We start from the raw sequence: 25,922 nt of genomic DNA on the forward strand, positions 1-25,922 counted from the left end.
GGCGTAGCTGAGTAAGTGCGTTTTGGTTTTCCCCCGTGATTTAGATCTGTTGGAGGATGCTGGAGAGAGTTTGGTGCCTGCCCCAGTAGTTGCGAATGGCGGCCTGCTGGTGGACCAGGCGATGGCGGAGCCGTCGGTGTTGGTGCAGGAAAAGGATGCTAAGATCAGAGATGCGGAGATCTTGTCGGGCAAAAGGCAGAACTCCCCTATGACGTCTGAACTATCGACTGGGAAGATGAATTCCCAAGCACCCGGATGGAATAAGGGTCAGTACAGAAGCTTGATTGTGTGTAATTCATAGATTTTAGTGTACAACTGAAGAACGTAGACACCTATAGTGACCTGGGTTCAGAAAAGATAGTATGAATAGGATGCAGGAAGGCAAGCTAAAGAACAGGTGGAGAGATGCAGAGGTCGCAAGAAGTATCAACAGGATGCAGAAAGGCAAGCTAAAGAGCAGGAGGAGAGAGATGCAGAGATCGCAAAGAAGTATCAGGGAGAAATTCAGCTGAAGGCATTGCAAGATGAACAGAGGGACAATCAAATAGCTAAGATGTACCAAGAATTATATGATCAGAATGGTGAGGGCTAGCAGGATGATTTTTTAGAACATATATTTTTTAACTCGTGTAGTTCTGTTGATGGAAGAAATTAAATGTTTGTGTGTGTTGTCACAGCCACAGATAAGCAGGTTGCAAGGGCTGCTGAAGTTGTAAATGTTGGGGGGCCAATTGATGATGTTAGTGTTGGGGAACGTAGCAGAAATTCAAAAAAATTTACGCATCACCAAGATCAATCTATGGAGTAATCTAGCAACGAGGGGAAGGGGAGTGCATCTACATACCATTGTAGATCGCGATGCGGAAGCGTTGCAAGAACGCGGATGAGGGAGTCGTACTCGTAGCGATTCAGATCGCGGTTGGTTCCGATCTAAGCGCCGAACCACGGCGCCTCCGCGTTCAACACACGTGCAGCCCGGTGACGTCTCCCACGCCTTGATCCAGCAAGGAGAGAGGGAGAGGTTAGGGAAGACTCCATCCAGCAGCAGCACGACGGCGTGGTGGTGATGGAGGAGCGTGGCAATCCCGCAGGGCTTTGCCAAGCACCGCGGGAGAGGAGGAGGAGAGAGAGGGGTAAGGCTGCGCCGAAAGAGATACGTTCTCATGTCTTGGGCAGCCACAAACCTCAACTATATATAGGGGGAGAGGGAGGGCTGCGCCCCCTCTAGGGTTCCACCCCAAGGGGTGGCGGCCAGCCCTAGATCCCATCTAGGGGGGCGGCCAAGGGGAGGAGAGGGGGGGCGCCACTAGGGTGGGCCTTAAGGCCCATCTGGACCTAGGGTTTGCCCCTCCCACTCTCCCTGCGCCTTGGGCCTTTGTGGGGGGCGCACCAGCCCACCTGGGGCTTGTCCCCTCCCACACTTGGCCCATGCAGCCTTCTGGGGCTGGTGGCCCCACTTGGTGGAACCCCGGGACCCTCCCGGTGGTCCCGGTACATTACCGATATCACCCGAAACTTTTCCGGTGTCCAAAACAGGACTTCCCATATATAAATCTTTACCTCCGGACCATTCCAGAACTCCTCGTGACGTCCGGGATCTCATCCGGGACTCCGAACAACATTCGGTAACCACGTATATCTATTCCCTATAATCCTAGCGTCATCGAACCTTAAGCGTGTAGACCCTACGGGTTCGGGAACCATGCAGACATGACCGAGACGTTCTCCGGCCAATAACCAACAGCGGGATCTGGATACCCATGTTGGTTCCCACATGTTCCACGATGATCTCATCGGATGAACCACGATGTCGGGGATTCAATCAATCCCGTATTCAATTCCCTTTGTCTATCAGTATGTTACTTGCCCGAGATTCGATCGTCGGTATCCCGATACCTTGTTCAATCTCGTTACCGGCAAGTCTCTTTACTCGTTCCGTAACTCACATCATCCCGTGATCAACTCCTTGGTCACACTGTGCACATTATGATGATGTCCTACCGAGTGGGCCCAGAGATACCTCTCCGTTTACACGGAGTGACAAATCCCAGTCTCGATTCGTGCCAACCCAACAGACACTTTCGGAGATACCTGTAGTGCACCTTTATAGTCACCCAGTTACGTTGTGACGTTTGGTACACCCAAAGCATTCCTACGGTATCCGGGAGTTGCACAATCTCATGGTCTAAGGAACTGATACTTGACATTAGAAAAGCTCTGAGCAAACGAACTACACGATCTTGTGCTAGGCTTAGGATTGGGTCTCGTCCATCACATCATTCTCCTAATGATGTGATCCCGTTATCAACGACATCCAATGTCCATGGTCAGGAAACCGTAACCATCTATTGATCAACGAGCTAGTCTCCTAGAGGCTTACTAGGGACATGGTGTTGTCTGTGTATCCACACATGTATCTGAGTTTCCTATCAATACAATTCTAGCATGGATAATAAACGATTATCATGAACAAGGAAATATAATAATAACCTATTTATTATTGCCTCTAGGGCATATTTCCAACAGTCTCCCACTTGCACTAGAGTCAATAATCTAGTTCACATCACCATGTGATTAACACTGACAGGTCACATCACCATGTGACCAACATCCAAAGAGTTTACTAGAGTCAACAATCTAGTTCACATCACTATGTGATTAACACTCAATGAGTTCTGGTTTGATCATGTTATGCTTGTGAGAGAGGTTATTAGTCAACGGGTCTGAACCTTTCAGATCCGTGTGTGCTTTACGAATATCTATGTCATCTAGTGGATGCTACCACGCGCTATTTGGAGCCATTTCAAATAATTGCTCTACTATACGAATCCGGTTTACTACTCAGAGTCATCCGGATTAGTGTCAAAGTTCGCATCGACGTAACCCTTTACGACGAACTCCTTTTCACCTCCATAATCGAGAAAATTCCTTAGTCCACTAGATACTAAGGATAAGTTCGACCGCTGTCATGTGATCCATTCCCGGATCACTATTGTACCCCTTGACCAACTCATGGCAAGGCACACTTCATGTGCGGTACACAGCATAGCATACTGTAGAGCCTACGTCTGAAGCATAGGGGACGACCTTCGTCCTTTCTCTCTCTTCTGCTGTGGTCAGGTCTTGAGTCTTACTCAATACTCACACCTTGTAACACAGCCAAGAACTCCTTTGCTGATCTATTTTGAACTCTTTCAAAATCATGTCAAGGTGTGCGTTCTTTGAAAGTATCATCGGGCGTCTTGATCTATCTCTATATATCTTGATGCCCAATATGTAAGCAGCTTTTATCCAGGTTTTCCTTTGAAAAACTCCTTTCAAACAACCCTTTATGCTTTCCAGAAATATTACATCATTTCGGATCAACAATATGTCATTCACATATACTTATCAGAAATGTTGTAGCGCTCCCACTCACTTTATTGTAAATACAAGTTTCTAACAAACTTTGTATAAACCCAAAAACTTTGATCACTTCATCAAAGCATATATTCTGACTCCGAGATGCTTGCTCTAGTCCATGGAAGGATCGCTGGAGCTAGCATACCTTTTAGCATCCTTAGGATCGACAAAACCTTTCTGATTGTATCACATACAACCTTTCCTTACGAAAACTGGTAAGGAAACTTGTTTTGACATCCATCTGCCAGATTTCATAAATGCAGCTAATGCTAACATGATTCCGACGGACTTAAGCATCGCTACGGATGCGAAAATCTCATCGTAGTCAACTCCTTGAACTTGTGAAAATACCTTTTTTCACAAGTCGAGCTTCATAGACGGTAACATTACCGTCCATGTCCGTCTTCTTCTTAAAGATCCATTTATCTCGGATTTCATGGCTTCTAACCATTTGTCGGAATATGAGCCCACCATCACTTCTCCATAGCTCGTAGGTTCATTGTTGTCTAGCAACATGACTTCCAAGACAGGATCACGCATTACTCTGAAGTAGTATGCATCCTCGTCGTCCTACGAGGTTTGGTAGTGGCTTGATCCGAAGTTTCATGATCACTATCATAAGCTTCCACTTCAATTGGTGTAGGTGCCACAGGAACAACTTCCTGCGCCTTGCTACACACTAGTCGAAGTTATGGTTCAATAACCTCATCAAGTCTCCACCATCCTCCCACTCAATTCTTTCGAGAGAAACTTTTCCTCGAGAAAGGACCTGTTTCTAGAAGCAATTACTTTTGCTTCCAGATCTGAAATAGGAGGTATACCCAACTGTTTTTGGGTATTCTATGAAGACGCATTTATCCGCTTTGGGTTCGAGCTTATCAGCCTGAAACTTTTTCACATAAGCATCGCAGCCCCAAACTTTTAAGAAACGACAACTTGGGTTTCTCTAAACGGTGTCGTCTCAACGGAATTGCGTGGTGCCCCTTTTAAAGTGAATGTGGTTGTCTCTAATGCATAACCCATAAACGATAGTGGTAATTCGATAAGAGACATCATGGTATGCACCATATCCAATAGGGTGCAGTTATGATGTTCGGACACACCATCACACTGTGGTGTTCCAGGCGGTATTAATTGTGAAACACTTTCCACAATGTCTTAATTGTGTGCCAAACTCGTGACTCAGATACTCTCTCTATGATCATATCACAGACATGTCATCCTCTTGTCACGACGATCTTCAACTTCACTCTGAAATTACTTGAACCATTCAATAATTCAGACTTGTGTTTCATCAAGTAAATACACTCAGCATCTACTCAAATCATCTGTGAAGTAAGAACATAACGATATCCACTACATGCCTCAGCACTCATTGGACTGCATACATCAAAATGTATTACTTCCAATAAGTTGCTCTCTTGTTCCATCTTAATGAAAACGAGGCCTTTCAGTCATCTTGCCCATGTGGTATGATTTGCATGTCTCAAGTGATTCAAAATCAAGTGAGTCCAAATGATCCATCTGCATGGAGTTTCTTCATGCATATATACCAATAGACATGGTTCGCATGTCTCAATCTTTTCAAAAACGATTGAGTCCAAAGATACATCTACATGAAGCTTCTTCATGCGTTCTATACCAATATGACTCAAATGGTAGTGCCACAAGTATGTGGTACTATCATTACTATCTTATATCTTTTGGCATGAACATGTGTATCACTACGATCGAGATTCATTTTAGGTGCAAGACCATTGAAGGTATTATTCAAATAAACAGAGTAACCATTATTCTCCTTAAATGAATAACCGTATTGCGATAAACATAATCCAATCATGTTCAACGCAAACACCAAATCTCGATAGTAGAGGGAGCATGCGATGCTTGATCACATCAACCTTGGAAACACTTCCAACACACATCGTCATCTCACCTTTAGCTAGTCTCCATTTATTCCGCAGCTTTTATTTCGAGTTAATAACACTTAGCAACCGAACCGGTATCTAATACCCTGGTGCTGCTAGGAGTACTAGTAAAGTACACATTCATATAATGTATATCCAATATACTTCTGTCGACCTTGCCTGCCTTCTCATCTACCAAGTATCTAGGGTAGTTCCGCTTCAGTGACCGTTCCCCTCATTACAGAAGCACTTAGTTTCGGGTTTGGGTTCAACCTTGGGATTCTTCACTAGAGCAGCAAATGATTTGCTGTTTCATGAAGTATCCCTTTCGCCCTTGCCCTTCTAGAAACTAGTGGTTTTACTAACCATCAACAATTGATGCTCCTTCTTGATTTCTATTTTCGCGGTGTCAAACATCGCGAGTTGCTCAAGGATCATCATGTCTATCCCTGATATGTTATAGTTCATCACGAAGCTCTAATAGCTTGGTGGCAGTGACTATGGAGAACCATCACTATCTCATCTGGAAGATTAACTCCCACTCGATTCAAGCGATTGCAGTACTCAGACAATCTGAGCACATGCTCAACAATTGAGCTTTTCTCCCTTATTTTGCAGGCTTAAGAAACTTGTCAGAGGTCTCATACCTCTTGACGTGGGCACTAGTCTGAAATCCCAATTTCAGTCTTTGGAACATCTCATATGTTCTGCGACGTTTCAAAAAACGTCTCTCGTGCCACAATTCTAAACCATTAGCATTACTCACTGAACTATCACGTAGTCATCAAAACGTGTATGTCAGATGTTTCGCAACATCTACAGACGACGCTGAGGTTCAGCACACCGAGCGGTGCATTAAGGACATAAGCCTTCTGTGCAGCAATGAGGACAATCCTCAGTTTACGGACCCAGTCCGCATAATTGCTACTACCAACTTTCAACTAAATTTCTCTAGGAACATATCTTAAATAGTAGAACTAAAGCGTATGACATAATTTGCAAAGACCTTTTTGACTATGTTCATGATAATGAAGTTCATCTGATTATGAACTCCCACTCAGATAGACATCCCTCTAGTCATCTAAGTGATACATGATCCGAGTCAAACTAGGCCGTGTCCGATCATCACGTGACACGGACTAGTCATCATCGGTGAACATCTCCATGTTGATCGTATCTACTATACGACTCATGTTCGACCTTTCGATCTCTTGTGTTCCGAGGCCATGTCTGTACATGCTAGGCTCGTCAAGTCAACCTAAGTGTTTCGCATGTGTTCCGAGGCCATGTTTGTACATGCTAGGCTCGTCAACACCCGTTGTATTCGAACGTTAGAATCTATCACACCCGATCATCACGTGGTGCTTCGAAACAACGAACCTTCGCAACGGTGCACAGTTAGGGGCTCTTGAAATTTTATAAGGGATCATCTTACTTACTACCGTCGTTCTAAGCAAATAAGATGCATAACATGATAAACATCACATGCAATCAAATAGTGACATGATATGGCCAATATCATTTTGCTCCTTTGATCTCCATCTTCGGGGCACCATGATCATCTATGTCACCGGCATGACACCATGATCTCCATCATCATGATCTCCATCATTGTGTCTTCATGAAGTTGTCACGCCAACGATTACTTCTACTTCTATGGCTAACACGCTTAGCAATAAAGTAAAGTAATTTACATGGCGTTATTCAATGACATGCAGGTCATACAAAAATAAAGACAACTCCTATGGCTCCTGCCGGTTGTCATACTCATCGACATGCAAGTCGTGATTCCTATTACAAGAATATGATCAATCTCATACATCACATATATGATTCATCACATCTTCTGGCCATATCACATCACATAGCACGTGCTGCAAAAACAAGTTAGACGTCCTCTAATTGTTGTTGCAAGTTTTTTACGTGGCTTGTATAGGTTTCTAGCAAGAACGTTTCTCACCTACGTAAAACCACAACGTGATATGCCAATTTCTATTTACCCTTCATAAGGACCCTTTTCATCGAATCCGTTCCGACTAAAGTGGGAGAGACAGACACCCGCTAGCCACCTTGTGCAACTAGTGCATGTCAGTCGGTGGAACCTGTCTCACGTAAGCGTACGTGTAAGGTCGGTCCGGGCCGCTTCATCCCACAATGCCGCCGAAACAAGATAAGACTAGTAGCGGCAAGAAGAATTGGCAACATCAACGCCCACAACTGCTTTGTGTTCTACTCGTGCATAGAAACTATGCATAGACCTAGCTCATGATGCCACTGTTGGGGAACGTAGCAGAAATTCAAAATTTTCTACGCATCACCAAGATCAATCTATGGAGTAATCTAGCAACGAGGGGAAGGGGAGTGCATCTACATACCATTGTAGATCGCGATGCGGAAGCGTTGCAAGAACGCAGATGAGGGAGTCGTACTCGTAGCTATTCAGATCGCGGTTGGTTCCGATCTAAGCGCCGAACCACGGCGCCTCCGCGTTCAACACACGTGCAGCCCGGTGACGTCTCCCACGCCTTGATCCAGCAAGGAGAGAGGGAGAGGTTGGGGAAGACTCCATCCAGCAGCAGCACGACGGTGTGGTGGTGATGGAGGAGCGTGGCAATCCCGCAGGGCTTCGCCAAGCACCGTGGGAGAGGAGGAGGAGAGAGAGGGGTAAGGCTGCGCCGAAAGAGAGACGTTCTCATGTCTTGGGCAGCCCCAAACCTCAACTATATATAGGGGAAGAGGGAGGGCTGCGCCCCCTCTAGGGTTCCACCCCAAGGGGTGGCGTCTAGCCCTAGATCCCATCTAGGGGGGCGGCCAAGGGGAGGAGAGGGGGGGCGCCACTAGGGTGGGCCTTAAGGCCCATCTGGACCTAGGGTTTGCCCCCTCCCACTCTCCCTACGCCTTGGGCCTTTGTGGGGGGGCGCACCAGCCCACCTGGGGCTGGTCCCCTCCCACACTTGGCCCATGCAGCCTTCTGGGGCTGGTGGCCCCACTTGGTGGACCCCCGGGACCCTCCCGGTGGTCCCGGTACATTACCGATATCACCCGAAACTTTTCCGGTGTCCAAAACAGGACTTCCCATATATAAATCTTTACCTCCGGACCATTCCGGAACTCCTCGTGACGTCCGGGATCTCATCCGGGACTCCGAACAACATTCGGTAACCACGTATATCTATTCCCTATTAGCCTAGCGTCATCGAACCTTAAGCGTGTAGACCCTACGGGTTCGGGAACCATGCAGACATGACCGAGACGTTCTCCGGCCAATAACCAACAGCGGGATCTGGATACCCATGTTGGTTCCCACATGTTCCACGATGATCTCATCGGATGAACCACGATGTCGGGGATTCAATCAATCCCGTATTCAATTCCCTTTGTCTATCGGTATGTTACTTGCCCGAGATTCGATCGTCGGTATCCCGATACCTTGTTCAATCTCGTTACCGGCAAGTCTCTTTACTCGTTCCGTAACTCACATCATCCCGTGATCAACTCCTTGGTCACACTGTGCACATTATGATGATGTCCTACCGAGTGGGCCCAGAGATACCTCTCCGTTTACACGGAGTGACAAATCCCAGTCTCGATTCGTGCCAACCCAACAGACACTTTCGGAGATACCTGTAGTGCACCTTTATAGTCACCCAGTTACGTTGTGACGTTTGGTACACCCAAAGCATTCCTACGGTATCCGGGAGTTGCACAATCTCATAGTCTAAGGAACTGATACTTGACATTAGAAAAGCTCTGAGCAAACGAACTACACGATCTTGTGCTAGGCTTAGGATTGGGTCTCGTCCATCACATCATTCTCCTAATGATGTGATCCCGTTATCAACGACATCCAATGTCCATGGTCAGGAAACCGTAACCATCTATTGATCAACGAGCTAGTCTCCTAGAGGCTTACTAGGGACATGGTGTTGTCTGTGTATCCACACATGTATCTGAGTTTCCTATCAATACAATTCTAGCATGGATAATAAACGATTATCATGAACAAGGAAATATAATAATAACCTATTTATTATTGCCTCTAGGGCATATTTCCAACAGTTAGTGTGGAACCAAGCCAAGCATGTGAGGGCTAGCATCATAAATTTTGAGAACATATATTTGTATAATTTTGTATGTGTGATTATATGGAAGTAATTAAAAGTTCATGTGTGTTCTTGCATTAACAGGTGAGCAGGTTCCAATCCCTACTCCAGTTATAAATGTTGGAGGGGTAGTTCATAATGTTAGTAGCGAATCAAGCCCAGGAGGTGCTGGCCAGCAAGTTATAAGGATGTGAGAATTTTTTGTTCTGTGGCTCAGGAATTGTGCTTTCGGTCGAGGAATTCCAGAGAGGAATTGAACGCAGCCTAGTGGGATGAGTGCTTCTTCTCCAGCGAGCAGTAGGGGATCTTGCACATGGAGGTCATTAGAGAGGCATGGAAATTGTGCTTTCCGTTCGAGGTTTAAGGAGACGAAATGAATGCAGTTGCAGTGTCTCCACTCCATCTAGCTCCAAGGTCAGTTTGCACAAGAGGGTGCTCAAGAGACAGAAACGCAGCCGCAAACCTCCACCCGCCGATGGAGTTCATGATGCAGGCAGTTCAAAGGTACAGGAAAATCTTGTTCAAAATCATTGAGTCTGCTAGTCGGGTTTCGCTGGACCGAGATTTCTAAATTCTTATGGATTGGTGTCACAGATCAACTCTAATCGAGGAGGTGGGGGAGAACATGGTGGCAGCCTGAAGGGGTGGCGAATGGAATTGTTCGTACTGTGGTGGAGGTACAACTGTCCGTGAAGATGAGCGCGGAAGCACAGATCTATGCGGCGGACACATGTGCTATTGTGGGGAAGGAAACTTCGCCGCCAACATCCGAGTTCTCCACCGGCAAAGTGAACCCCCAGGCGCCTAGATAGAATAAAAGGCCAGTGAGCTCCCGAAATGATCCTTCCAGATTGGTGCACATAATGGTTTACTAAAGTGGAGTGATTGAGTTGGATATAGAAGTACAAGTATAATATCTTAGATTTTGAGTTTCACTGATTTTTTTTGTCAATAAGCCGTGCATTCCATTAGCTCTGAAACAAATTGCTTACTGTGAAATGGGTGCTAGATTTTGTGGTACAAATACCCATTGTTTTCATAACGCTGAAGGGGGTCATTCAGAAAATTGCGTGATATATTCAGAGTGCTGAAGTTGCAGTAAGCATTTTTCAATGAAGATTTATGTGTGAAGAAGATTGTAAGCAGTGCATTGTTTTGCTGGTTTCCTGTGTAATGTTGTTGCCAGTGTCCAAGAACCATCTACATGTTTCATGAAATTTACAACATGAATGTGTGGAATTTGTAGTTAGTACTTTTTTTCAATAATTGGTTGATTGACATTGGAGTAAAAACACCCATTGATCTGAAGCGGAAAAGTGGGTCGTGTAGAGATTCCTTTAGTAGATTCAGATAACTGATTTCAAGCACAAATCATTGCTTAAACATTTGATGGTTAAGCAGTATGTGCGTAGACTATGTTTGAGCTGATTTTATTTCCTGGTTTTTGTGCAATGATGATGGTCGTCGTACTTCGAAGAACCATTTCCATGTTCTAGGAATTTTGCAGCATGAATGTAATTACTTTGATGAACTTAATTCAGTTATTTAATTTTAATACTTCAACTGCTGCAGGTTAAGGATTGGGGCAGCAGCCCCAAGCAGGGCACCTTGCCCCTCCAGATTGAGTGCTTTCGAGAAGGCGGTGAGGGGATATGCAGATAACCCACTAGATAATGTTATTACACCGACGCTGGGAACGAGTTTTGACTCTTTAAGGGAGGCTTATGATTTCTACAACTTATAAGGTTAGGGGTTATAATTTGCAAAATCACGTGTACATACATACAATCGTTTGAATTCTGAACTCGGAAGGCTCGCCGCAGGCATCGCAAGCAATCTATTGAGCACATCGACCCTAAAAAATCTGGACGGACGCGAAGGTATGCCAGGGTTCAGACTTGCAATCCATGCCAGTAATATGAAAAAGAGATAGGTCCAGATTAGCAGTAGACAACAATGTACATTGCAAAATTGGCAGGAAATCAAGTTATGTGTTCTGTATCACTGAATGTAAGTACGTCTGGCAGATTAGTTGTCCAGTATAAAAAAATAGCTAACTTGGGTGTTGGCAACGGATTATGGAGGCAGTTTGCTCTTAATTAGGAAAAAGGAAAGTAGTAAAATGACTTCTTCAGTGCATCTAGCCTGTTGTAACAGGAAACACATTTTGTCGAAAGACATTACTGATTCCAGTGGGTACTCTGGGCATTGGAGACAAAATTTAGCATGATGTAGATGTCTTGTGATAAACCGCAACGCCTTTTAAGAGCATCTCCAACAGGCGCGCTAAACAAGCGCCGCGCCGCAAATTTAGCCAGTTTAGCGCGCGCGCAACCCGGCGGGTGGCTCCAGCGGGCGCGCAATAACCGCGCGCGCGGTATAAGGAGTTGGGCGCGCGGTCGGATTTGCTATCTCGCGCGGTGTATTTGGGGCGCCCGCTTCCGCGCACGGCACACTCGAGCGCTCGCGCTGCACTCTCTCTTCTCCGCCTCCTACGCCGCGCGCGCGCCGGCGCCGGCGAACTGCACCCCATGGACGCACGCGCCGGCACCCCGCTCACCCCATCCTATAGCCGCGACCCCTCCACCGCCGCCGCAAACCCTAGCCCGGGCATGATTTTGAACTTGTGGGCATGAACTTTTCTTCATCAACTTGTTTGTGTGAAATTTTATATGTCATGTTCATTGCATTTTGAATGTTTCAACTTCATTTTGTGTTCAAAATGCCATATATGCAATGCTCCGGTGAGTCACGCGCGCTGCATTTTTTGCGCGCTGCTGGAGCGGCACGCGCGCGCTGCATTTTAGCGCGGCTGCTGGAGCCAGCGTTGCGCGCCACGCCAAACCAGACGATGGGCGCGCGGCAAAGCAGTTTTTTGCGCACGGCGCGTTTGGCGCCTGTTGGAGATGCTCTAAACATAGTATTTGTTAGCGCAGAGTATGATTTCGGTTAACCGGAATTTTTAAGTATCATGTAGATGGAATGGGAATAATCAGTTAGCCATTCGATAATGAGTTGGCTAATTAGTTGACTGCTATGAACTATGTATCTGTTTTCATATGAATTGACAAAATTTGAAGTGCACTCTTAATTAAAGGTGTGGAATGTATAAATTCAGTATTGCAACTACATGATATATCAATGCTTTTTCGGTCGAACATTGCACAATTAGAGTTGTGCAGCAAATGCATCCGAAAACAAGAGTTCGCCCCTGCTAAAAGCAGAGCAAGGCGCTGGGTGTTGGAGGAGCAGCGTGAGAACGCAAGACAGGATGCCATGCTGAATCTAGGACTGTTGTCAGTACATTCGGCGCCTCCTCCACTGTAAGATTGGCGTTGCCGCGCTGATTGAGATGATAAGCGGGGACCGCGTACTGATGGCCACCGAAATTGTGATTCAACTTAGCACGTTACGTCTTGTCTGACCTCATGGATCCATATCCTGCCTGGAAAAATTAAAAAAGGGTGGTATTAATGTATTATACCAGCCTATGTCTAAAAATCGATGGAATCATTATGAACTGATGAAGATGTTACATTTTCCTGACGCACTTGTAGAAGAGGTGGTCTCGATTTGCACCACCGCGGGAGATCCAGGTGATGACGTGGTCGCTGCAATCAGGACAGGGAACGAGCGCCAGAATCTCCTCCGGGGCGGCTGGTAAGGAAGAAGCAGACATCCTCAACTAAAATCATGGTATGGATTTGGAATTTGGGATGAGGCACAGAGGAGCCAGGTCAAGTTGGGTTTAATCGGTGATGAAAGAGATGAATCGTGCAGGGGAAGGCTGCTATCTGTAACGATGGGATGCAGTCCAGAATCTCAGATGTCATGGCACTGGTCGTGAAGGGCATCTGATCCGGCACACGAACGACTCACGGCGTCGTATTTATTACTGAGCAGATGTGGACCATTGACCCTGGAAGAAAATAGTGATACTTAAAGAATACCGGCTGGGGTGGGAATCTCGTCGCGACTGGACGGAAAGGATTACGAGCACACATGAGCTCGAGCTCGACTTTCCGCGAACGTTGTCCTATCATCTTTGTTGATAGCACTGGTGTATACTGGATCTATTATAGCCTTTTGCCCGGTCCGGATGACGGGTGGTGCAGCCTTGAGTGAGTGCTGCAGTAATTAGCTTTTGTTGCCTGTTATTTTCAGAAACTTGTATGCTTTTAGCTGTGTTAGCGCTAGGTGGCTCCTAGTTTGCCAGACCTTCTGTTTGCTTCTGCACTGGATGCTTTGAACTTCTGTCGTGTTGTCTAGATAACGCATGTCCTGTTATCTCTTAATAATGGAAACCTGCTAAAATTGTTAGTTTTTATGACTGTTATTTTCATAACCTGTATGATTTTAGCGTTGTTAACGTTAGGCGACGCCTAGTTTGCTAGAGACCTTGTGTTTACTTTTGCACTGGATGCTTTGACTCTCTTGTTGTCGAGAGAGCTTCCGTCGTGTTATCTTTATGTCTCTTCATAGTGGAAACTGGCCAAGATGCCTTTTGGCCGTCGTGTTTTAACGCTGTTAGCATTAGGCGGTGCCTAGTTTAGCTTGCTAGAGACCTTGTGTTGCAATTTTTTCTTCGTAGCTTACCAAGCTGGCCGCTTGGCTGCTAGAGACGTTGTGTTTACTTTGCACTGGATGCTTTGAACTTCTGTTCTGTTATCAAGAGAACTTCTGTTCCGTTATCTCTTACTGCTGGTAACCTGCCAAAGAAGGTGCAAGTCGGGTGGGAACTCTTCTGAGGAGGCAGTAGAGATTAGCCAGCCAGTAGCAAATGTTGCAAAATTGTGTGTTGAAAAAAAATTGTGGTGCAAGTTTTTTCAAGACAATTGTGGGGCGAGTTGAATGTGCAGGTTTATTTTATTTTTTGACGGAACGAAGGGAATGTGGTTTTTTTGGGGACAAATGAGGTGATTTGTTAGTAAGGTTCTTAGTATTTTGGGCCTGTAGTCAAGGCCCAACTGAAAAATACAGATAATGACTGTCAATTTACTTGGCCCATTTTCAGTGATGAAGTCTCCAATATTTAAATTACCGATGATGGCAGGCAAACAAGGAAGCCCCTATTTGACGCACTTTGCGTTAAAGTGGCGGCGGCACGTCTCCTGGGGTGGCCCATTGATCACCGCCGGACGAAGAAAATAGCAAAAAAGCAAGGTGGGCTCGGTGCGAGGATTCGAACTGGCGACCAAACACTTGCGATTGCGTACTCGTAGCCGTAGAACCGGATTGCTATCCTGTTGCCAACCAGAATAAGTTACAGTAGCGAATGAGAATTAGTTACTGCAGTGAAGCTTTTTTTTTAAAGATGTACAGTTTTTCTGCAACTGTATATTTTGAAAGAATATAAACATTTTTTGAATTATAAACCAATTTTTGGAAACAAGATCCTTTTTTCAATATGTGATTCTATTTTTGAAAATGCGGAAAATGTTTTTTAATATGTCAACCATTTTTGAAGTTGTGAACCAATTTTGAAACAGCGAGCATTTTTTGAATTTATGAAAAAATATTTAAAACATGGAACATGTCATGAAATTCTAAACAAAAATGTGAAACTGTGAACATTTTTTTGATTTGGTCAACAAAAAATTGAACAATAGAACATTTCATGAAACTCCGAACACATATTCGATACCGTGAACATTTGTCAAAATTGTTGAACATTTTCCCAAATGCGAACATATTCTGGAATTTGTGACCAAATTTTAAAACCGTGTTAGTTTTTTAAATTCCTGAAACTTTTTCGAATTTATGAGCAAATTTAAAAATAAATAGGAACATTTCTAAATATTTTTTTCAATTTTTTTAATATGTTTGAAAAGAGAAACATTTTTGAAATATCTGTACAGTCTTTAAACTAATATTTTCTGAATTCGTGAACAAATTTTGAAAAGAGAAACTTTTTAAATATCTGAACAATATTTGAAATTTTATAAAACTAACTAAAAGTAAACGTGACAAAGTAAAAGATACATAAAAAAGAAACATAAAAGAAAAAGGAAATAGATAAACAAAAAAATGAAACAAAGAAATCAAAACAAAGACGAAATTCCAGAACAGAAAGGAAAAATGGTTTAGGAGCCTTCTAGATTTTTTGTGGGTGGGAACCGTCTACATGCTTCCCAAAACCTATTAGGGAAGAATATCAGGTGATCCGGAAGCACCTAAACTTAGGTGATCCCCTGCGAGCTCGGTCATTGGATCTTCATCCAACAGACATATGAGAAGCCTTTGTACTTGCATGTCATTAAGATAAGACCAAGCTTGCACTAGAGCACTAGATATTATCCCACCTGTCAGGAACCTTCAAGTGGTGCTCTCGCAAGGTCAGATAGGCCGACCCATTCTACCGATAGGGGTGTGCGATCAGTCGACAATCTGCTGCAAAATGCGGCTGATAAGATTTTCTGGCAAACAAGAGCCCTCTGAGCCCTCTTGTTGCGGCGGGAATAGACCAATCGCGCACACCCACACACTTTTGGGCCGGCCCATGTGCAGGAGTACAGCGCCTTGTTTTATTTCATTGTTTCTCTTTCTTTTCTATTTTACATAAAAAATTGGAAACAAATCAAAAAAATTGGACACAATTTCATGAATCAAAAAGTATTTGCGAAAAAAGTTAAATTTTTAATAAATTTGTATTAACTATTTTGTGAATCTAGAAAATATTCCTGGATTTCCAAATTAATTCTGAATTTCAGAAAATGATCATCAATTTTTAAATGTTCCCAAATTTGAAAAAAAATGTCCATGAATTTGAAATTTTCACCTTATTTCAAAAAAATGCACCAAAGCCTACTAGGTTGTTATTTCAAGGACATGCACAAGCTCCAGAGCACATGGTTCCAATAAAGACGAAGCTTCAACCAAAAATTGTGCAATCTAACAAGACAAATTGCAGGATAAACTTTCATAGCTTCAATATCGAATTAATGTACTAAAACAAGCATACATGTTAAAATCGAAGTTCAGTTGCATCTCCATGCTTAGACATATAACATGTTTGAGAGACACTACAAAACATTGGTTTTGAATTGATGTATCGTAGCTAGCCAGGGGATGTGGTGTTCCGGTGCATGAATTTATCGGCAACTATGCTAGTTCCAATCATAGGCCCACATTCAGGGCCGCAGGGGGCACCATCTCGGTAACAAAGGCAGAGAGAGAAAACAACGCAATGCTGAGTTATATATATGAGCTCCCGTATTTAGTTAGACGGTCAATTAGAATGTAGAGATAAGAATTCAACAACAAACACAGAAGGGCACACCAGCCAAAGTGGTCCAAATGAGCTTAATCAACTGCTTTTAGAGGGAACCCGCTTCCTGCAGAGGAACCACTTCTTCCATGGCAAAAGATGAAGAAAAGGGGAAAGGGAAGAGAGAGAAAGAAAAGGGAGAGTAAATCAGTTGAAGATGATGAAAATGCATGAACATGAGAGTGGGTGACCGGCCATGGATGATGAAAAGAAGTTAGAAAGAGAAAGGAGGAGACATATTTGCTTCATCTAGGTGGAGCATGAGGCATCACCAACATGATGCCTCCATAGTTCATGCCCTAAGGATACTGACGTATTTGCTGTCTACCATTAAAATGACCACGGAAGGGAGAAATACATTGGTGCTCCTGGGTACATGCACACCGTATATGAAAAAAAAATAGTAATTAAAAAAAGTCAAAAAATCCGAATCTTTATTGGGATCAAACATGGTCAAGCAATGCACTCGTATAAAAAGATTTCACAGAGAGGTCATTTCATCTCATCTTGGGTCAAAGGTTCGCCAAAAAACACTATATACAAGTACTATTCACGCTATATTGTCGTCATAGATTTGTTTTTTTACCCCTGGAGTCTATGGGAATCATTCTTTGACCAAATTTTTACCCGAGTAATGGTTGATCATATTTGATTCCAAATAAGATTCTTTTTTTGACTTTTTCTAAATTTCTAAATCATTTGGCGCATATAGGGTGCGCACGTACCCGTGAGCACCAAATTCGCGTCCCCACGAAAGGACTCTTTTCTTTGGTATATGCAAATCAGTGTGGAGTCGGCCGGTTGTGCGACGGTGACCCTTGCGACCAAGAATCCTTGCTTTCTGCAGGAAATCCAGAAATATATTACTTTCTAGAGGGAATCTAGAAATACATGCACCTGGCAAAGTATGACGGAGAGGTGCCAGATTTTTTTAAGCATTAGACAATACCCCGCGCGTTGCTGCAGAATATTTTTTATGTTTTGTTAGAGATATGATGATTTGAGAATATTAAAGTCCAAATCCACATGGAAAAGACTGTATATTAGTGCAAAAAAGAACATGAAAACGCTATGGTACATGTCAGCCCTGTGTGGATGTGGTTGGCTCTTCATATCTCAAGAATAAGCTCTGACCTATAAGCATAAACCAGTAGATAGCCGCTGGTAAGGCCAGTTTGAATTTCATCTTCATCACTACCATATGCTGAAAGCTATGAAACAGAACAATGCGTATAAATGACAGAATGTTGCGAGACAAATGAAACTCTGGTTGCACACCAGGTCTACCATAATACAGCCATCGGAATAAGGTAAAGTGAAAAAATCAATCATGCATGTCAACAAAATCATACAATTTTCATTTATATGTCCCTGTGGTTCCGATGATGGTCAGAGATAACTTAAATAAATGGTTATGCGATTGATTGCCAGTTTCTTGTTGCAAAAAAACTATGTTCTCGCATAGCTACCTCTACTGCAAATTATTTCTGCAGATTAAAAATTGAATTGTCATAAATCTAACTGAAGAGGGTGTACTGATGACTTATGCTGTATAGCATAAAAAATATTCCACACGAAAGCAAGAGATTAGCGTAAGGCCCTTCGGATTGGGGATTAATACACATCATCATGCAACGGGGGCGTGAGTAAGTGATAAGTGAGGAAGGTGTACCTGCAGAGAGATTCGGGTTCGCCAAGCAGGCAGCCACGACGGCGCAGTGGTGACGCGAGGATCCAGATTTTCCCTATCCAACGCACATCGTACCAGCAGGAGAGAGCCTTCGACGGCGTGGGCTTCAATTAAGATTCAATTTTTTTGTTGCAGAAATCAACGAATCTGGAGCAGGGCCTAGTCGCACAGACACCTATCTGGTAACATTGGAGAAGAAAATCCATCAGCTTGGCACACGCACCCCATTGATTGCTCGTCGGAGGAGCTGGATCGAGCACTCCTCTAAGTTGTTGCTGCCAACAGAGACCTTGCCCCAGCGTCGCCACCACCTCATTCCTTGCAGGCCAAAACGAAAGGCCCTCCAGTCCATGCCATGGTTGAGACCCTGCCTGGAGTCGCACCGACGTGTTCCTTCTGGACTCTAATCTCATTAGAGGAGGAGGAACCGGCCGGCGGCCGTGTAGGTCGGCGATCGGGGACACGGGGTGGAGACTACGGGAAAAGAATGGATTAGATGTTTGAAGGGGAGAAAAGATCCATCCCTTTTACTCTTGTAGTATTAGTTTTTAGTGGAGGAAGAGGATGAGGCGCAGAAGATTAAGAGGGCCATGGCCATGAAATCAATCGATGGGGGAGTAACTGAGAAGACAGTCGGGCGGCAGCCCTGCAGTCGTGGTTTTGACTGGTGCGACTGGTTGGGCTGGATGAATGGAAAGTGACGTCTATGTGCGTTCTACCGGCACTAATTGAAAGCTAACGTGGCTGTTTTCCTCCAATGGGCCCCACATGTAAGACTCTAACTAAACGCTTACGTGGCGGTGTTGCTGATGTGGATAGCTTGCATGTTAAGAGAAATAAGATAGTGGGGATGAACTATTTAGGTATTATAGATTAGTTACTGCGCTCCACGGTAATGACAGAATATGTTGCCGTCACTTTTTCTGGCCATTTGGAATAGGAAGAAATAATGTCCTATTGAGATGTGGATTCCGAAAGTTGACATGATGCAAATTCTCATCCATGACTACAGACGACTTGAGAATGGCAGCATCCGCTTTGGCCGCCTATATAACCGCCAATGGTTGTGTCGTTGTGAATCCAGGAGCGACGAAACCAAAGAAGTGGTAGAAGGTGTCCAAGCACAGAATAGACGCAAGCTTTTCCCTCCTTCCTGAGTGGTCGGTTAAAAAGAGTCTTCGGCCAAGAAATGGGAGAAGTAAGTTTTTTTAACTAAAAAACTATTTGAGTTATTTAAACTCTGACATTAATCTGAAATTTTACACTTGAATTGAACATTGTATATAATACCTTTAGCATTTTGTTTCATGATTTAATTTGTCTACATTGTAAATCAAAACTTTTCCTAAGCTACCGCAAAAAAGATATTTTTTTAGGAGAGAAAAGATACTTGTCAATCTAAAAAAATAGATTTGGAGCAATATGAACACCAGCATTAATCTGAAAATGTACGCTTATAAACTGAAATTTTTTGTACAAAGGTTGCGGTAGCGTTTCGTTTCCTGATTTCATCTTTATATATCGTGCCAACTAGCAATGTTTCCTCTTTGCGGCCCCAAAGGAACAAAAGGAGTCTGAGAAGGAGGAGTCTGCAGAGGAGCCTCGAGATATTTCGCTTAAGGTAGACATGGACTGCCAAGGTTGCGCGAAGAAGGTTGAGAAATCCCTCCTCATATTTGAAGGTTTGCAATATTTCATACCCGTGCTTGCAATCCGATATTTGTTTAGAGAGACACATAACATCCAGAGATATCGATATTTGCAAATAGGTGTTGAGAACGTGAGGGCCAATAGCCAACCAAAGACTGTGGTGGTGAAGAGCAGGACCGCGGATCCCACCAAGGTTTGCGAAAGAGTTCAAAGGAAAACAAAGAGAAGGGTTGAGTTGATCTCCCCTATTCATCCACCACCCCCGTAGAAGGAGAAGCAAGAGCATACTCTGCGACCACCTACGAAGGACGAGAAGAAAGAAGAGGTAACTTTATTATGACGTAGTAGAAGTTATTGAGTCGTATGATCCAAAACAAAATATGTTCATATAATCGAATCAAATTTTGCAGCCACCGACAACAATTACGGTCATCCTAAAGGTTAACATGCATTGTTGCACGTGTGCACAGCTTCTAGAGAAGCAAATAAGCAAGATAGAAGGCGTCGAGTCCGTGGAGGCGGATCTCCCAAATGACCAGGTGATCGTAAAAGGCGATATGGATCCAGCTATGCTTGTTGAAAATATCCAGAAGAAGATAAGGAGGGAGGCCGTCATGGTCAAGGAGGAGAAAACATCAGAGGGGGAGAAGTCAGATGAGGTTGAGAACAAAGCCAATGATGATGGTGGTGTCAGCAAACTCAAGAAGTATGACTCCTGGCCTCCCGCTCGGTACTATGTTGACGATGTGAACCCCTACTCTTTAGTGTACCCCTACTCTCCGGTGGAGGTGTATCGCTACCCTCCCACGCAGTTGTCGGTGACAGATGAATTCAGTGGTGAGAACCCGAACGCTTGCACTATCGTGTGATGCCATCGCACGCTTCCCTTGCTTGCTTTGTTGTTCCTTTAATATGAAGTTTGTTATACACATGTCATAACCCGAAAATACTAGTATGTAGGTTGTGTGATGCCCCGCATAACTGTGTCGCGTTCCGGCAGGTGGCCAACAGTTTGTCACTCTAGGATCAAGATCGATCTTGTAAAACAAATTATTTATCAAAGTTGAGACCTTAGTACACAACACATTCATCACATACATTACAACAATATATGAAACAAGTATTGCTACTGTCATTTTGGTTTAATTACCATCCATGAGATTCCCTTTCAAGCGAAAGTACAAAGACAATACATAATTTGGTAGATGATGTCTGCTACACACTTCTCTACTCTTGTACACACATGCTAGAGCTTGAAGCGCAAAAGTTTGTATGTTAACAACAATAGTATCATTCAAGTGAATGCCTAAGGTTTATCAATTTATGGGTGGCGCGTAGGATGAAAGTACTCTCTCCAGCAACCCACGTGTGGTCTAGGATAGCGGTGGTCATACAGTGCCGTTTCACGCGCATACAGTGCAAAGCAGCGGTCAAGTCTCCTCTGTAGGACGCTAGCAGCAGTACTGCAGTAACACACCACTCCATTATTGCCTCACCAGCGCCTCGCTCTCCTCACCACCTTTACTCTGCTCCTCCAACGAACACCACGGACCAAACCATGGCGGCCGTGTAGCAGCCTCATCTTCTTCCGCAGGGGGGGAAGGAGGAGATGGTGGGCGTGGGCGTCGGGACGGGGGCGCTGGGCTCCGTCATCGGCAAGCTCGCCACCCTGCTGGGCGACGAGTACAAGATGCTCAAGCGGGTCCGCAAGGACATCGCCTTCCTCGAGCGCGAGCTCCGCCGGATGCAGATCCTGGTCAACGTGCTCGCGGACATGGAGGGGCTCGACGAGGTGGCCAAGGATTGGAAGGCCAGCATGCGCGAAATCAGCTACGACATGGAGGAGTGCATCAACCGCTTCATGCTCCGTCTCGGGAACGGCGACGCCAAGCCTGGGTTCAGGAAGAAGACCGTGCGCCGGCTCAAGACGCTCTTTGAGCGCCATGGAATCGGCACCCAGATCAAGGAGCTCAAGGCCCGTGTCTCCGAGGAGGACGAACGGCGGCAGAGGCTGAACCTCGACAACTACGCCCCAGCGACGAACGTGGCGATAGATCCCCGACTAGCTGCGTTTCACAGGGTGGCCATTGACGGCCCTAGGGATCAAATTACCTCTTGGTTGACAGAGGAAAGTGTGGACCTGAAGCTGGTGGCCATTGCTGGAGGTGGAGGGCTCGGAAAGACTACTCTTGCCATAGAGACCTATCGCACGATTGGAGAGCAATTCCAGTGCCGAGCTTCGGTGTCGGTGTCGGGCACCCTTGATCCCGACAAGTTCTTGGAAGATATCCTGTCTCAAATCGACGAAGCTGCATCCAGTAAATACCAGTTGGAGAGGTGGAAGAAAGACGAGCTAATCCGTGAGATCCAAAGAATCTTGACAGGAAAGAGGTATATTTTCTTCATACAGACATGTTACTAGCATTTGATGATCTGTGTGTTAATGAGCTTAATAACATTGTATATATATATATATATGTACTTCTTTGTCATTGATGATGTATGGAAAGAACAACACTGGGAATTTGTCAAAGCAGTTTTTCGTGACAATTATAATGGTAGCAGAATAATTGTTACGACCCACATTACCAAGGTAGCCAAGTCATGTTGTTCCAACTCTGGTGATCAGCTCTATCAAATGCCACATCTGAATTTTGTTGATTCTAGAAGATTGTTCTATAAGAGAATTTTAAACTCCCAACACTCCTGCCCTCCTCAACTAGAAGATGTTTTAGCTACGATCTTAAGAAAATGTGGTGGGGTGACATTGGCTATACTTACCGTTGCGAGTTTGCTATCCCATAAACCGCAAAACCCAACTGAATGGGAGAGACTCCAAGATTCCATTGGTACTGGTCTTTCATATGAGAGTGATGACGATGGAAAATGTATGAAACACATATTGTTACTTAGTTATTGGGATCTTCCAAACCACCTGAAGACTTGTTTGTTGTACTTATGTATATATCCAGAGGACGCGAAAAATCTCGTGTGAAGAGCTGAAATGGAAATGGATAGCCGAAGGGTTTATTGCTACGAAACAGGGAAATTCGTATCAAGAAGCAGAGAGTTGTTTTAATGAACTTGTCAATAGAAGCATGATCCAGATAGTGGATGTTGACAGTTTTGAAGAAACATATTGTCAGGTCCATGATATGGTCCTTGACCTCATAATTTCTCAGTCAGCTGAAGAGACTTTCGCCACTGTTTTAGACGGTGTCTGCAATTCCTTGCCAACCAAGATCCGTTGACTCTCCCTGCAATCTAGTGGGCTTGAAGCGAAAGGGGCAATCCAGGCCATCACAAGAAGCAAGTTACATGTTCGCTCACTGAATGTGTTTGGACAAACAAAGGAGATACCCGCACTTGTGGACTGCCTGTCCTTGCGTGTGTTTGATATATCCAGGGGTTATTTGTCATGGGAAAACAAGCATATAAGAAATATAGGAAGTTTCCATCAGCTAAGGTATTTGAGAATGGATGGAGTATGGATCACGGAGCTTCCTGCAGATACTGGAAAGCTACAGAACTTAGAGACAATGGATTTGCGTGGGAATTATTGTTTTAATTTTAAACTGCCATCAACAATAGCCCATCTACAGAAACTGGTGCGCCTATTCATTGGAAACCGTCACTTTGTGTTTTCTGCTGATATGTTTGGGAGCATGCGAGCACTGGAGGAAGTGTCAGATATTTGTAAAGTTGACAACCCTGAGAAATTTTTGGAAGAGCTTGGGCATCTAACAAAATTGAGAAAACTCTCGATGAGTCAATTATTTTGGTCTGAGGATTTTGAATGCTATAGAGAAAGACTAGGATCGTCTCTAAATAAGTTAGGTAAATATAGCCTTGAGTATCTTCATACAAACGGACATATGGGAAACATTATATTGATGGATTCATGCTGCACCTCCAACATCTTAAACTAGTGGGTGACATGGAAAGCGTTCCCAAGGGAATGGCCTCGCTAACCAACATACTGAAATTGGAGATAGCAGTCAGAACATTTGATGAGGAAGGTCTCCACATTCTCATGGGTATGCCTTCTCTGGCCTATCTTCTGCTAGGGGTAATATTCTCATGCCCCCTGACTGTTAGCAGTAACGGATTCAAGCTCCTAGAGGTGTTCCACTACGACATAGTCACCGGAGAAGTGAGGATAGAATTTGCAGCCGGTGCTATGCCAGCACTCCGACGCCTCCATCTATTTTGGCACGCACAACATGTTACGTTGAGGTCTAGTGATGGTGCTGGCATGGGCATCCAGCATCTTTCAAGCCTTGTGCACCTCCAGGTCGAAACTGATTGTACTAGAGCAACCCTGGAGGAGGTGGAGGCCCTGGAGGGTCGCGTTGAAAATGCAGTCACCTTGTATCCCAACCGTGAGACTCTTCACTTCCATCTCCATAGAAAAGATGAATATCTTATATTCAAGGACGAGGAGGAAAGGTAGAGGGTAAGGCGATCTGCGATGTTGGAGGAGAATGCGCAAGAGGTATACATCTTGCATTGGCGCTCTGCTTTCTTCATTCCATTGCACTACATCGTGTGATTTACGGATATTCTCCTTTTTCATCAACAGCAGCGAGAAGACCATGTGATCTGAGCTACCATTTACCACGGCTCACACTACAAAAAAAAGACACATCCGTGACATTTTGGGCTGAACGAAACTTTTTTCTGTCATACATATGACACTTCTATGAAGATAATTGTGACAAAACCCGGTATCATCATAGATGTGGTGGGCTCCTACTTCTATGACAAAAAATCATGACAGAAAATGGGCTTTTCGTCCTGGGCGGGCCGGAGACGCAGCTGCATGACATTCTTTGGGCCGTCCATGACGGAAAAAACCGTGATAGAAGCGAGGGCGAGGAAAATTTCGGGGAGTTCCCGGTTACGGTGGGAGGTCGGGGACCGAGCGATGCACGTTTCTCTCGTACACGTACGCGTGTGTGTGCGGGGCGTTGGCTCTAACTGAATCCGAGCGAGGCGTTGGGCTCTAACTGAACCCGAGCGATTGCACTGCAGGCTACGCGTTACTGAACCCGAGCGATCGATCGATGGCTATTAACTGAACCCGATCGAGCGATTTCTTTGCTACTGCTGCTAACTGAAGCCGATGGATGCTGCCTCTGGATGAACAGTGAGCGTTGCAGGGGGGGGTTGGATGAACAGTGAGCGGTGGCGTTGCCTCTGGATGAATAGGACCCCGTGGCGTGGAGGGCTGGATGAACAGCAGACGGTGGAGGGTGCCCGTGGAGGGGTGGTTGAACAGTAGCCGGTGGAGTTGCGCGCGGTGGAGGCTGGATGAACAGGAGCCCGTGGAGGCTGGAGGAGGTCGACGGTAGCCCGTGGAGGCTGGAGGAGGTTGACGGTGGAGACGAACAGTATCTCGTGGAGTCCCGTTTTACGGTACGCCACACCCCTCCCGATGAACAAGACCCCCGTTTCGACCGTAGCGCTCCAACACAAGTCCGTTTCGTCCGTTTTGCGGTACGCCACACCCCTCCCGATCAACAGGACCCCCGTTTCGACCGTAGGAGGTCCGTTTCCTCCGTTTTGCGTTACGCCAGACCCCTCCCGACGAACAGGATCCCGTTTCGAACGTGGCCGGTCGAACACAAGGCCGTTTCCTCCGTTCTGCGGTACGCCAGGCCTCGTTTCCATCGCCTGTTCCGTCCAAGCCCTCCCGACGAACACGACGACGCATTCCGTTCTGACCCAGCCGGTTGGCTCCCACGCGTTCCGTTGCCTCCCGATGAACACGATGCATTCCGTTGCCTCCCCATGAACACGACGACGACGTTGTTTCTCCGTTCCGACCCAGCCATGTACACGAGCCCTGGCCGTACGTATGCGCGAGTAGGCGTTCGAGACCCCACCCGTATGTACACATA

At 45.1% G+C, this 25,922-nt stretch overlaps 2 pseudogenes; both read left to right on the plus strand.

Moving 5' to 3' along the window:
* Positions 1 to 121: 121 nt before the first annotated feature.
* On the plus strand, positions 122 to 20,888 carry LOC109760791 (uncharacterized; annotated as a pseudogene).
* A 621-nt stretch (positions 20,889 to 21,509) lies between these two features.
* Positions 21,510 to 24,472, plus strand: LOC109760792 (disease resistance protein Pik-2-like; annotated as a pseudogene).
* Positions 24,473 to 25,922: the final 1,450 nt, after the last annotated feature.

This window comes from Aegilops tauschii, chromosome 7, assembly GCF_002575655.3.
Source record: "Aegilops tauschii subsp. strangulata cultivar AL8/78 chromosome 7, Aet v6.0, whole genome shotgun sequence".
In the NCBI taxonomy this organism is placed as follows: Eukaryota; Viridiplantae; Streptophyta; class Magnoliopsida; order Poales; family Poaceae; genus Aegilops; species Aegilops tauschii.